Consider the following 14,687-nt stretch of genomic DNA (forward strand, 5'->3'; position numbering starts at 1 on the left):
TCACATTAGGATGACAAATAACCATCCTACTGTTTGAATACCTAACCCTTCCCCCCATATTCTCAACATCTCCAAAATTAATCATTATACAACACACTGCAGAAGTTTATCTGTTTTCATGGGAGAATCCAACAGTATCTAAAATAAAGCAACACTAAAGAAGGACAGGTTTATTCCTCCCAGAAAGAAAGGACCTTTACTTTCTCTATGCACAGAATCAACAATTGTGAATGGCAGAATTGCTATCACCATGAAATATTGTCTCCTGTAAGTTATTTACTTAGTTTTAAGGAACTTAACAGACTTTCAATAACTTAGTTTCAATAACTCCTGTTATTTATCAATTTCAGTGAAAAGTTGTATAGAAAAAAAAAGTTGAACAACATTACAGTAATGCAATTCTGCTATTAATTTCCATTTTGGATGCAGATTTTGTTCTGCTTATGTGATGTTCTTCTTGTGTTCAGATATGTGATGTCTCTTGTTTCAGTTTCTGGCTATTGTCAGCCACTTCAGAGGTCACAAGCGTATGACTGTCTGAGGATTTTCTAACTGCTATAATTTTAGTCACCGGATTCCACATTGGAAAGTGTGGAAATCTGGCAGTCCAGCACTATTGGAGAAGGAAACTGTGGAAGGAGAGGGAAAGGATGTAGAAGATATTTATGATAAACTTGATAAGATGGTTTTTCAAAAATGTTCTATATTCTCTGGAAATTCTTGTCATCATTATATTGGAAGTGAGTCATTCACAACATCTTAAAGTTTGTTCTCTACTGTTTCAGAGAAAAAAGACTGACATCTGAGGTCCACCTTATAGCTTAGATAAATGCAACTAAAATTTTTTGAGGCGATTTTTTTTCCTAATTAATATACACCTGAAAAAAATGGATTTTTATCAAACATGTTTTAATCTTTGTCACTAACTTTGACTGGCAATCTCAGAATCTTCAGTTCAATTCTGTTCAAGTTAGCATCCAAATATCTGAAGCTTATGTGTAAAAATCAGAAAGCATACAAAAGTACAAAATGGTAAATGTATTTTTTAGAAACATCCATCCCTTGAAAATCTAATATATGTCATCCTAACTCTTACCAAGCAATTTAATTCTGTAATTTTGGACCCACAGTTTCCATGAAAATGGAAAACATTGCAACTTAAATAACCAGAAAATTCATAGATAAATATGTCTGGAAAAAAGTTCATGTGCTTGGGTTAACTTTGTCATCTCACATATTTTTCCAAATAAATTTTACATTTCAGTGCATTACTGAATATTCTTTACAACTTCTCAGTGAATTAACTCTTTTTAGTCTAATGCAATAGAGCAGGTGACAGGGTTTTTTTTTCCTAGCAATCCTGGCATTTGTCCAACAAGTTGTGACTTAAATGGGGGATATTGTCAGTAGATTTTATAACTATTATGATTATTTACAAAATAATCACAACATCTGTTGACAAATCTGTTAAAACTAGTGTAATCACTACTTTTGGTTGCACCTGTCCATTAATGTTTGAAACACATCTTCATGGCATGTCATTTCTGTATTGAATCCAAAGAGATTAATGCAGTTGAAGTTTCACTTTTTATTTGAAAAAATGAGGTTATAATGTAGTAATATGTATCATTTTATTAATATTGATTTACCTCTACTAGTTTTGTTGTTGGATATTTTATTGAAGAGTCTCTTCCCTGTATTTTAATGGAAAATGTCAAGATATATATATAAACATGGAAAAAATCATTAAAATCTAGCTAAGTCATTTTTCCCCTGAAGACACCTATTAAAGTACTGATGAAGATGGAAGGATGGCTGCTTACATACAAAGGTCTCATGGTTGTGAAGGGAAAGGATGGAGTGTAGTGGGAAACATTTCAAGATATTGTAAACAGAATTAGCAGAAATTTTTGAAAATATGAGATGAAAAATTAGGAAGTCCAACACACATTTCAGGTGTTATCTGAACACTTATACACCTCCAAGGTTTAAGGAATTTTCTAAATACTGTAGATAACCCAGAGGTATAGCAGAAAGAAGCCCAGAACAGACACCCTCCTGTCGTCCAAAAGCACAGTAATTCATTTCAGGATAATTAAAGTCTCTCCAAGATAGAAAATACAGGAAATGTAAATACTAGAAGAACAGAACCTCCCACTTCCAGATCAGTTTTAGTTGCAAACTAAAAAATCATCAGCTGGAAGTGTAATAGACAACAGATCTAATTTAGCATAAGCCAGTCAAGCTCCCTCTCTTGAACTGCCATTCAACACAGTTTCCATGATCCTGCAGGGTGGAAAATAAATAAATAAATAAATTATTGTTTCATTACCTGGGCAACTCTGAGATAAGCCTCCTGCATTCTAGATTAGTTTTAGTTTCCTGTCATTATATGTTACAGCTGGAGGGTCTAGTTGATTGATTATCCTGTTGCTGTGGACTAGGGCAAGTCTATTTCTCTCAGTTCAGGGCAATCCATTACAGGGCCTGAATACCATTACAGGTCCTGAATAAAAGTGCAAGCTTTGTACATCCATCCTATGAGAAGGATGATATTTAAAAAAAAAAAAAAAAAAAAAAGAAAAGTGGCTTTTAAAACTTTAGTCTTTACCCTGAATGAAGTATGGCTTTCCAGGAGCCAGTGTAGATAGAAGCGCACTCGTATAAGAAAAGCTTTATCTTACATTAATACTTTGGTGGAGGACATATATTAATATGGGGAACAGTGTTATGCTTTTTTTCCTAATGAAAATCCTCCTTTTGCTGTATATAAAGGTTGAGCAACATAACAATAAAAGAAATATTATCTAGACTTCATAGGAGAGAAGAGAATCAGTTTGTTATTTCAAAATGTTTTCAAACAGTTTAATTAAATAGGTAGGTCATTTCTTTTTCTATGCAAGAACTAAACCAGGTTTTGAAATAAACTGTCAGTTTTTCCTCCTTCATTAATGTCACTATTTAAGATCTCTAGAGAACAGGACCAGGTATGATACATATCAGTATCAAATAATTTGCTGTTGTTCTTCCTAATTTTATTAGAACTTGATACTATTAATTTATGAGCTTTTATGCTGACATCTGATTTCACTTTTATAGGCTCATGAAACTAAACATGACAGGATTTTCTTCTAATGTTGTCTCAGATATCCAAGGGCATTTAAACCTGCAAAATAGATCAGATACAAAACAGTTTCTTCTTATTGGTATATGTTGCAAAATAAAATATTATTGACATGGCTGATTACCCTTCTTCCTAAATGGTATATGGCTTTGTTTGATGTTTGGGAGTCATACATCCCAGGAAAATACTCACATTGACTTCTCTGTAGAATTACTATATAAATAATAAAGACATTTTACAGTTATGGAAACAGCATACAACTTTTAAGACCCCTTTATAGTCATAAATACTGTTGAGAAAGGTTCCATAAACTCTGTCTGCTTTAACATTGATCTGACTTGCATTTAAATATTTCCAGCTTTTTTCATTCCTGGTTTATTTATTTTATTCTTTTCTCTCTCACTTTTATGAGATTGGATGTTTTTTCAATGGGCAAAATGAAGCAGGGAAAATCAATCATTGCTCAATGTATATGATTCCTTGGGCATAACATCATCCTACCAGGAATACTTTACAGATTTAAACTACATTTGTTTGTACTTTATTTGCAGAAGGAATTAACTCCCCCATCATAGGTATTTCTTTACTGATTTTAGTTTCCATAAAAAAATACATATTATATAAAAGGTTCAAAGGCTTCAGTCACATATTACAAACCATACAAAAACAGAATAACTTCCCTTAAACCCAGAAAGAAAAGAAAATATAAAACATCTAGTTCCCTGTGCATATATCCTTGTCCTCAGGACAGTATGGATAGCACATACACAAATTTAGATAAATTTGGGTATTTTTGACTGGATAACAGAAAGAATTCTAGAGCTTAGGGATTGTCCTATCAAAAATCTCTAATGCTTAGCTTTTGTGATCACTGCTACAGCTGGTCCCAGAGTGATGTGGATGTTGTAAGAGTCAATATCTATAAGCTGATGTAGTGACCTATTTGTTGGCTGAAAGAGAAGCCCTGTGAAGTTGCCATCTTTAAACAGCACAATAGACCAAATCTTCTGATTAACACTCTCAGAAACCTCAATATGATATAAACAAGAGGAAACAGTGCTGGATTCCTGAAGAACCAGTTGTACAACCTCTCTAAGACCTTTCTTGTGCATCCTTGAAGGACCCTTAAAAACAGGTCCACCTTCTCAAAAGGCCTTTAAAGAAAAGCAATCAAAGTACGTTTTTTCAGCACTTTGAAGAGAGTTCACAAATGGAATTGCAGAAAATCATATTTGATCAGTAAATGTTTCCAGTGCTCTGATCTTCAGCTTTCAAGAGCATGGTAACGAGCAAAAAATTAGCTATTTGATACCCTTGCCCTTGTCCTATAATCATTATAATGGTTAAACAATATATCTGGAGAAATCACCAGTCATTATAAGCATTGGCACTGTTATATCCAGGAGGTTAAAAATTTCAGGAGCTCATATTGGGACTCTCTAGTGAAGCAGGATTGTCAGAGATCACCTACCTAATTGTATTGGGTTTGGGTGGCAAGGTTTTGGTAGCAGGGGGGCTACAAGGGCAGCTTCTGTGAGAAGTTGTTAGATGGTTCCCCTAAGTCTGATAGAGGCTATGCCAGCCAACTCCAAGACAGACCCACTGCTGGCCAAGGCTGAGCCAGTCTCTGGTAGCATCTTAGTGATCATGTATTTAAGAAGGGGGGAAAAAACTGCTGTACAATAGCAACTGCAGCCAGAGAGAGGAGTGAGAATATGTGAGAGGAACAACCTTGCAGACACCAAGGTCAGTGCAGAGGGAGGGGGAGGAGGTGCTCCGGGTGACAAAGCAGAGATTCCCTTGCATCCTGTGGTGAAGACCATGGTAAGGCAGGCTGGTACCCCTGCAGCACATGGAAGTTAATGGTGGAGCAGATATTCACCTGCAGGCCATGGAGAAACCCCATGCCAGAGCAGGTGGATGCCTGAAGGAGGCTGTGACCCTGGGGGAAGCCCACACTGGAGCAGGCTCCTGGCAGGACCAGTGGGCCAGTGAAGAGAGGAGCCCATGCTGGAGCAGGTTTTCTGGCAGGACTTTTGACCACGTGTGGGAAGCCCATGTTGGGCAATCTGTTTCTGAAAGACTGCACCCCATGGAAATGATGGGTCCAAGCTGGAGCAGTTCATGGAGAACTGCCTCCCGTGGGAGGGACTCCATGCTGGAGCAGGAAGGAGTGTGAGGAGTCCTCCCTCTGAGGAGGAAGGAGCAGCAGAAAAAACATGTGATGAACTGACCACAGCCCCCATTGGCCATCCTCTTGTGCCACCCAGGCCAAGCAGGTAGAGAAAATCATGATTAAAGTTGAGCCAAGGAAGAAGGGAGGAGTGAAAGGAAGATGTTTTAAGATTCAGTTTTTATTTCTCATTATCCTTCGCTGATTTTTATTGGTAGTAAATTGAACTGATTTCCCCAGGTTGAGTCTGTTTTGTCTGTGACGGTAATGGCTGAGTGATCTCCCTGTCCTTTACCTCAATCCACAAGGCAAGAAGGAGGACCCAGGGAACTACAGGCAAGTTAGTCTCACCTCCATCCCTGGAAAGATGATGGAAGAACTCATTCTGGGTGTCATCTCTAAGCAAGTGGAGGAAAATAAGGTTATCAGGACTACCCAGCATGGATTCGCCAATGGGAAATCATGCCTGACCAATCTGATAGCCTTCCATGATGGCAGGACTGGCTGGGTAGATGAGGGGAGAGCAGCAGATGTCTACCTTGACTTCAGAAAGGCTTTTGGCACTGTCTCCTATAACATCCTCACAGGGAAAATCAGGAAGTGTGGGTTGGATGAGTGGACAGTGAGGTGGATTGGGAACTAGCTGAATGGCAGAGCTCAGAGGGTTGTGGTCGGTGGCGCAGAGTCTAGTTGGAGGCCTGTAGCTATTGGAGTTCCCCAGGGCTCAATACTTGGCCCAGTCTTGTTCAACTTATTCATCAATGACCTGGACGAGGGGACAGAGTGGACCCTCAGCAAGTTTGCTGATGACACAAAACTGGGAGGAGTGGCTGATACACCAGAAGGCTGTGCTGCCATTCAGAGGGACCTGGACAGGCTGGAGAGTTGGCCGGAGAGCAACCTGATGAAGTTCAACAAGGGCAAGTGTCGAGTGCTGCACCTGGGGAGGTTGAACCCCACGCACCAGTACAGAGCTGGAAAGCAGCTATGCCGAGAGGGATCTGGGAGTCAAGCTGACCTTGAGCCAGCAGTGTGCTCTTGTTGCCAAGAAGGCCAATGGTATCCTGGGGTGCATTAAGAGGAGTGTGGCCAGTAGGGCGAGGGAGGTTATCCTCCCCTTCTACTCTGCCCTGGTGAGATCCCACCTGGAGTACTGTGTCCAGTTCTGGGCTCCCCGGTTCAAGAAAGATGAGCAACTCCTAGAAAGAGTCCAGAGGAGGGCTACAAAGATGATTAGGGGACTGGAGCATCTCCCCTATGAGGAAAGGCTGAGGGAGCTGGGCTTGTTTAGCCTGAAGAAGAGAAGACTGAGAGGGGATCTCATCAACACATACAAATATCTTAAGGGTGGATGTCACAAGGACAGAGCCAGACTCTTCTCAGTGGTGCCCAGTGACAGGACAAGGGGCAATGGGCACAAACTGAAGCATAAGAGGTTTCAGTTGAATATGCGGAAGAACTCCTTTACCTTGAGGGTGACAGAGCACTGGCACAGGCTGCCCAGGGGGGGTGTGGAGTCTCCTTCTCTGGAGATATTCAAAACCCGCCTGGATGATATCCTGTGCGACCTGCTCCAGGTGAACCTGCTTTAGCAGGAGGGTTGGACTAGATGATCTCCTGAGGTCCCTTGCCATTCTTTGATTTTGTGATTCTGTGGCTTTGGTGGGCACCTGGAATCCAGCCAGGGTCAACGTACCACACTAATAAATATGAATTGATTCAATTTTTAGAATATGCAGTAATGTGCTGTAGGAAGGAGGTAGTAATCTTTTGATCCATTCAAGAGATACTAATTACATGTTAATGCAGCCAAACTTTTGCATGGCATCAGTGATTTTCAGGATCTTGTATTATTCGATCTATGTTTCTTCTCCAAATCCTTACCGACATCTACCATGACATCTTTACATTGGAGGACAGTGAGAGAGGCAGAAATATGCTTTTAAAAGCCTTATAGTTAATGGAACAGTAATTCTCAACTCAGGGAAATGTACAGACATGGTATTCTCTTTGCCTCAGAGCATTACTGCAGAGGAAAAAGAAATGATCCAGATAAACCTGATAAGCAGTCCAAGTTTGCATGAAAGATTTATTGAGTTTGGATAAATACCACAGCCATGCTACTCCTCTTGTCATCTTCTCTGTTGCTCTTAATCCAAGGCACACCTGGAGCCATCTCTGCTAATTTAACTCTGATATATTCACCAACCAGGTTTCTGTAATTTATTAAGAATAATGAGGCCTGATGGTTATAAAAACCTGATACAAAGGCCAAAAACTCCAGATGTACATTTTTTCTTTAGAACAGAAGTAAAAATATCTCAGTGGTTTAGGACAATGGACAGGTAGATATGACTGTGAAAAGAAACAATAAATAAATAATAAACTTGTTATTTTACTGCTTGTGGTAGTCTGTGTCAGTGAGTCATGTAGTTTAGCAACCTTAAATCAAAGTTAATGAAGATTTTTGTGGGAGGATTTTGTAAAAAATGCATAACAGCCAACAATAAAATGTAACATAATAGAAGCAGGATGTTGAATTGATTTACTGTAACCAAGATGAATTTGATAACAATATTAGATTTAAGGCTAGCCAGTTAGTTGGCACAGTGCTGTAATATAATTGTGTCTTCAGAAATGCACTAATTTTTTACTGTGTCATGACAATTTTTTGATCATGAATAAAATTCCTTTATTCTTATGCTTTTCCTTCTTCAGCATTCAGTTATCAGGAACAGCCAGCATAAAGTATTCTCACTGGTTTATAAACATGATATACATGTGTATAATTATATATATCAGCTGTCATTGTCTGAGGGTACAATATAGGTATTTATCATGTTTATTGACTAAAAGCAACAGCAATTACTATTTAAAGACCAATAAAAGTAATTCCTGTTAAATAAAATTAATTTTATATATTGCAGTTATCTGTTCCAGTCTCTGTGATTAGCCAAAAGTTCACTAGATTAACTACAATAGTTTAGAGACTACAAAGTTATTATTTTTTATCATCATCTCCAGGTCCCCTGAATACAATTTTTCAGGAGCTGACTTCTTCGATCATTTCAGGTATTAAATAGATTTTCTTTTCTTTATTTTATGTACACAGGCTGATGATTTAAATAATGTGAAAACCATTGAAAGTAAATTAAAAGTTGAGTTAAAATCAAACTGCAATAAAAGAAACCCCCGTAACGGGGCCCATGAGGTGATATTCACATTAATATCAAATGAACAATTTTACTGGAATAAATAGCAGATGAACTTAAATTGCTGAGGCTATTAATTAATATTTTTCTGAGAATGTTATGAATCTGGCATACTTTTAGTTTAATATTACTAAAGTAAGCAGGCAGATGACCAGGCCCTGGCCTAAGGTTTAGCTAACTGAACAGACCATGGGAAACTACTGAGTACAACAGGAAAAACTGCTGCACATAACAAATAACCAGCAGGTGTCCGAACAATTATCCCTGTCAGGCCAGAGGCTTCCACCCTGATGGAAATTCAGATGGTGGATGCAGCCCTGCAAGTCCCAGGTTGCAGGGACCTGGGCCACTCTTTAATGCCAGAAGATGGCCCTCCATCCTGCAAGAGGTGTGCTGTCTTTGAAGAGCTGCGTTGTTAAGTGGAGGAGTTACAGGAGGAAGTGGGCAGGCTGCACAGCATCATCAGAGAAACTGAAAGAGAAATAGACAGAATCTTCTCAAAGATGCAACAGCTTGAAGAGCCCTGGATCTTAGCTGCAGTGGAGCTATAGACACTATCTGTCCTCGGTATAACAGTAATGCAACCTGTGGGGAAAGTGAAGAATGGAAGCTGCTGACTTCTGGCATCAGGAAGTCTCTTGCTCTACCTAAAGAGGTTGTCATTGTCACAACAACCCCATGCAACGCTACAGGCTTGGGGAAGAGTGGCTGGAAAGCTGCCTGGCAGAAAAGGAGCTGGGGGTACTGGTTGACAGCCGGCTGAATATGAGCCAGCAGTGTGCCCAGGTGGCCAAGAAGGCCAAAGGCATCCTGGCTTGTATCAGGAATAGTGTGGCCAGCAGGAGCAGGGAAGTGATCATGCCCCTGTACTCGGCACTAGTGAGGCCCCACCTTGAATACTGTGTTCAGTTTTGGGCTCCTCACTACAAGAAAGACGTTGCATTGCTGGAGCATGTCCAGAGGAGAGAAACAAAGCTGGTGAGGGGTCTGGAGCACAAGTCTTCTGAGGAATGGCTGAGGGAACTGGGGTTATTTAGTCTGGAGAAGAGGAAGCTCAGGGGGAGACCTTATCACCCTCTACAACTACCTGAAAGGAGGCTGTAGCGAAGTGGGAGTGGGTCTCTTCTCCCTGGTAATGGGCGATAGGACAAGGGGAAATGGTCTGAAGTTGCACCAGGGCAGGTTTAGGTTAGACATGAGGAAAAAATTCTTCAATGAAAGGGTTGTCAGGCACTGGAATGGGCTACCCAGGGAAGTGGTCGAGTCCCCATCCCTGGAGGCATTTAGCGGACAGGTAGACGAGGTGCTTAGGCGCATGGTTTAGTGGTGGGATGGTAGTGTTAGGTTAATGGTTGGACTTGATGATTTTAAAGGTATTTTCCAACCTAAACAATTTTACGATTCTAAAGGCTTACAACTGTGAAACTGGTTCACCTCACTCAAAGTTGAAGAGGAGTCAGATATGCTTTGAAGCCAAGCATCTGGGCCACCTCACCCTAAATCATGCAAGACGACTTGGAGGAAGCGGCATACGGATAGTACCATGAAGGTGGCTGGATTTCACTAATCCAGCCTGGTTAAAGAGGAATTATGGGAGAGACAGCCAGATTCCGCAGATAGTGGAGGGGACTAGTGGAGCCTTTTCAGGAGCAGAGTCTTGCAAGGCCAGCAGTGCCTTGGTGACCATATCAGTAATATTATTTAAGGATGAGGTAGTATAAGACCTAGGTATAAGGATCAGAAGCACCAAATTTAGGTGAAAAGGTAGAAAATTCCACAACTGACAGGAAGAAATTAATTAGAGGTGGGTTGTTTATGTGAAAGGATGCAATACTGGAACAGGTCTCACAGGACAGGATCTCAGTAGACAAGCAAAGATTAGGGGAGCCCAAACTGTATTTCATGCTCTCCTGCAGTCACTGTGCTTTACCTTGAATGACATACAGTGGGATTCATGTTGCTTAATTTTAAGTACCTTTATAGCTGAACTAGTCAGCATAGACTTTCCATATAATCAAAGATGAGAAAAAATATGATTTCAGAGATAGAGGGAACTGAACAGGCAGTAGAAACAGGGACAGGTATCCTGGGAAGATTATAGGGATGCTGCCCAGTTGTGCAGGGATGGGGTCAGGAGGGCCAGGGCATGGCTGGAGCTGAATTTGGCAAGGGATGCAAAGAATAACAAGAAGGGCTTCTACAGATATGTCAACCAGAAAAGCAAGGTTAAAGAAAGCGTACCCCTCCCAATGAACAAGAATGGCGACCTAGTATCAATAGACGAGGAGAAGGCTGAGGTACTGAACAATTTTTTTGCCTCAGTCTTCACCGGTAATCTTTCTCCTCACTTCTCCCAAGTTGATGGACCACAGGATGGGGACCAGGGGGATAAAAACCTTGCCACTGTAAGGGAATGTCAGGTTTGTGACCACCTGAGAAACCTGAACATACATAAGTCCATGGGACCTGATGAGTTGCATCCCAGAGTCCTGAGGGAATTGGCTGATGCAGTTGGCAAGCCACTCTCCATGATATTTGAAAAGTCATGGCAGTCAGTGGAAGTCCCTAGTAACTGGAAAAAGAGAAACATTACACCCATTTTTAAAAAGGGTAGAAAGGAAGACCCTGGGAACTACTGACCTGTCAGCCTCACCTCAGTGCCTGAGAACATCATGGAACTAATCCTCCTAGAAACTATTCTAAAGCACATCGAGAACAGGGAGGTGATTCGAGACAGCCAGCATGGGTTCACCACAGGCAAGTCCTGCCTGACCAACCTAGTGGCTTTTTGTGATGGAGTGACTGTATCACTGGCCATGGGAAAAGCAACGCATATAATCTATCTGGATTTCTGTAAAGCCTTTGACATGGTTCCCCACATCATCCTTCTCTCTAAATTGGGGAGATATGGATTTGATGTGTGGACTGTTCAGTGGATAAACAATTGGTTGGAGTAGTGGTCCCACCCAGAGGGTAGTGGTCAATGGCTCAATGTCCATTTGGAGATCGGTGATAAGTGGTGTCTCTCAGAGGTCTGTACTGGGAGCACTGCTGTTAAATATATTCATCAGTGACATAGAGAGCAGGATCCTATGAGTTCCTTAATTCAGCCATTTTTTGTTTGCTAAAAATATTTTAATAGTCATTAGGTAAGACATGAAAATCTTGCCATATTTGCCTTCTAAATTCATTCATTTGGGATGTGGATGATTCAGTCTTCAGTACTTTTTCTGTGTCTAAATCAAAAAATCTCAAATTCATTTGTAAATTATACTCTCCACGGAAAATAGTGATTTCTAATTGATGTAGATTTTGGTTCTCTATCATATTAAAAGTTTGGGTTTTGAGATTCAAGAAAAGTTCCACATTTTCTGTTGCTTAAGAACTCTTTCATGTTTGCTCACAAGGGTCTATTTAGTCAGCTCTCTATCTGTTTGAAAATTGTTTTCCTATTTTCTTTAAACCAAAAACATTCCCTCTAAAAGAGAAATAAAGCCTTAGGATATATCTACCCACAGCTTACAGACATACCTTATTGCCTTCTGAGAATTAAAAAAAAAAATAAAATACAAAGATTAATTTTGGAATTACTCAACTTTAAAAAAAGATAATTCATGTGCATCTTGGAGCTTGAAATCAAACTTCTCAGACCTTGTTGTATTCTGACAGTGACTAATTTGGACAGTCATCTAGCTGTCCCTAAAGCAGACTTGTTTTAAAAGAATGAGGTCAATTTAAAATGGCAATTTTTTCTGTTCATCTATCAATGCCATATCTTCTAACACAATTTAAAAGGATTAAAGAATTTTTTTCTTATTATATTTCTACAAAAATAAGCCTGTCTATAAGCATGCATCTGTGTATTGGAGTTTATAAGCTTTTGTGTGTAGAACTTCTGCATTGGCTCTGCTGTTTCGGTGCTAGGTGAACAGTCTTCCACAAATATTGCCAAAAGAAATGCCTAGATTTTCTTGTACCATGAGCAACCCACTGTCAGAATCTGGACTATTATGTTTTAGTCATCTGTTCTCCTATGAAAGATTGTTTTAATGATGGAAGGTGAGAAAAATTTTGTCTTTTATCTTGACTATAATTTCATCCTGAGCTAGGCAATGGCAAATTACTTGATGAAAATTAATGATTATCTGCCCTTTTTTTAGAAGTGACTTAATTATAAGTTTTATAAATAATGGATTAGTAATTCATAACATAACAAAGTGTTGACGTTAGCCCATTAGTGTACCTTCTGTTACGGTTATAGGACCCTGCCATACATAGCAATTCAACTTACAGAAATATATGCTGTGTTGCAGCTGCACTCACTAGAGCCATGATGCTTGAGCTAAGGTCCGTTTAGCATTTCCATTATAAACCACATTTTTCAGCTTCTAATTTCTCATCTGTTTCACAGATTATTTGGATCAAATTTGATATAAAAATTCAACACTCAGTCCCTTTCCCTTCTCCCTTTCTCTTGCAACAGCCAAAATAGACAAAAAGTGGACTTTTAAAAAAAATTATTTCTCAGTATGTATTTTCTTTACAATGCTCTTGAGGAATACTTAGCTGGATATGAAATGAGTATGTATATATTGATCTACCTGAGGTTCACGTAGCCATTTGCATAGTATGAAATAAAGTAAGAAACTTCCGAATTACTACAACATGAAATTTAAAACTTTGCTACCAGACATGTTCAGTTGCATTTTTACATCTCATTATCAAAAGTCGAATCTTCACTGATACCTTTGTTATAAATCAAAATTTTACTTATATTGTATGCTTATGTTCCATGGGAATTCACATAAGCCAATTAGAGATGATTCTGCAATTGCAATTTTATGTCACATAAAAGATTCAATGCAAGCCCTTTTGGAAAGATATTTTTACTGCTTATTTAAGAAAAAAAAAAAAAAAAAGGCAGAATAAGATGCCAGGAAATGGAAAAGCAAAAAAAAGAAAAGTTATTACTTTGAGATAAGACTAAAAGTGGATGTAAAAGAGCACCGAAAGATAACTATGAATACTTTACTACATACACTTTTGCGAATGACTGGTTTTGCCCAGAACTTTGGAAGCAGGTTAGCTTAGAAATATCTCAGAAAACCACTTCTGTATTCAAGTAAATTTAAGTAAATTTATTAACTGGTCCAGTGAAAAGGTGCTAAAGGTATGGTTTTCATCTCTAGTTTTCACAGGGCCAAATATCATTATACTTGTCAATCATGATTCAATATTTTGTGTCAATTAACCTAATATTTTCAAGTGTCTCTTAGAACTGAATGCATCATATTCTTTCTATGGGAAAATTTGAATTTTGAGCTATCCCAACAAATAAAGTTCAGAATGTTGATTTCAACCTTCTATCTCAAAGTCAATTTGGATTACCATTAATTACATGATTAAATAGAGATTCTTTCAATTTATGAGCTATTGTTCACATCAAATCAAGGATACTTAATCCATCCTCAATTAGGAAACCATCCGTAGCAACATTTCTTTTCCCTCAAAAAGATTTTGATTTACTTTGAAAGTTTCCTACAACAGCCTGAGCCACAGTTGAACCAGAAATGAGGAGAAATGAAATATGGAAAATTGTTCATTTTGGGGGAAGAGAAGCATGCTATATGATTTTCACCATGCTATATGATTTTCACCACAGCAGCACTCCTGTATCTCTTTAAATTCTCCTGTCAGCCAGGAGTTTGAAAGCCCATACATGTATTTTCCATCCAGCTGGAATAAGGCTTAATTTGAGTACGTTGTATAAAAGAGCTCCATTTGGGATCCTTGAAGAAGTAAAACAAACAGTAAGGAGCATTAGCTTATTTTTCTCAATATAAAGCAATTCAGTATCAGACAGAAGTTTAACTCACTGAAACTGGATTAAAAAGGTTACAGGCCTTAGACATAACACGTTCATTTTTCAGGGTATGGGAAGATGTGATTCAAACTTTACATATACACTGAGAAACAAATAAAATTAAAACTATAGACAAAAACTTCTTCCTTACTTTTGGATCAGCGTTGTGTAAGGATCTAATCTTAGCTTTGCTAACATAGATGACCATTCCTTACAAAAGTCCAGTCATTTTGAGGAATAAATGAACAAAGAGTACAGCACACCGTTTAGAGACAGTCCATTGAAGAATAATGTACAGGATTTAAAAGCCATATT

The sequence above is a fragment of the Egretta garzetta genome, unplaced genomic scaffold (genome assembly GCF_000687185.1).
Source record: "Egretta garzetta isolate BGI_Z169 unplaced genomic scaffold, ASM68718v1 scaffold231, whole genome shotgun sequence".
Taxonomy (NCBI): domain Eukaryota; kingdom Metazoa; phylum Chordata; class Aves; order Pelecaniformes; family Ardeidae; genus Egretta; species Egretta garzetta.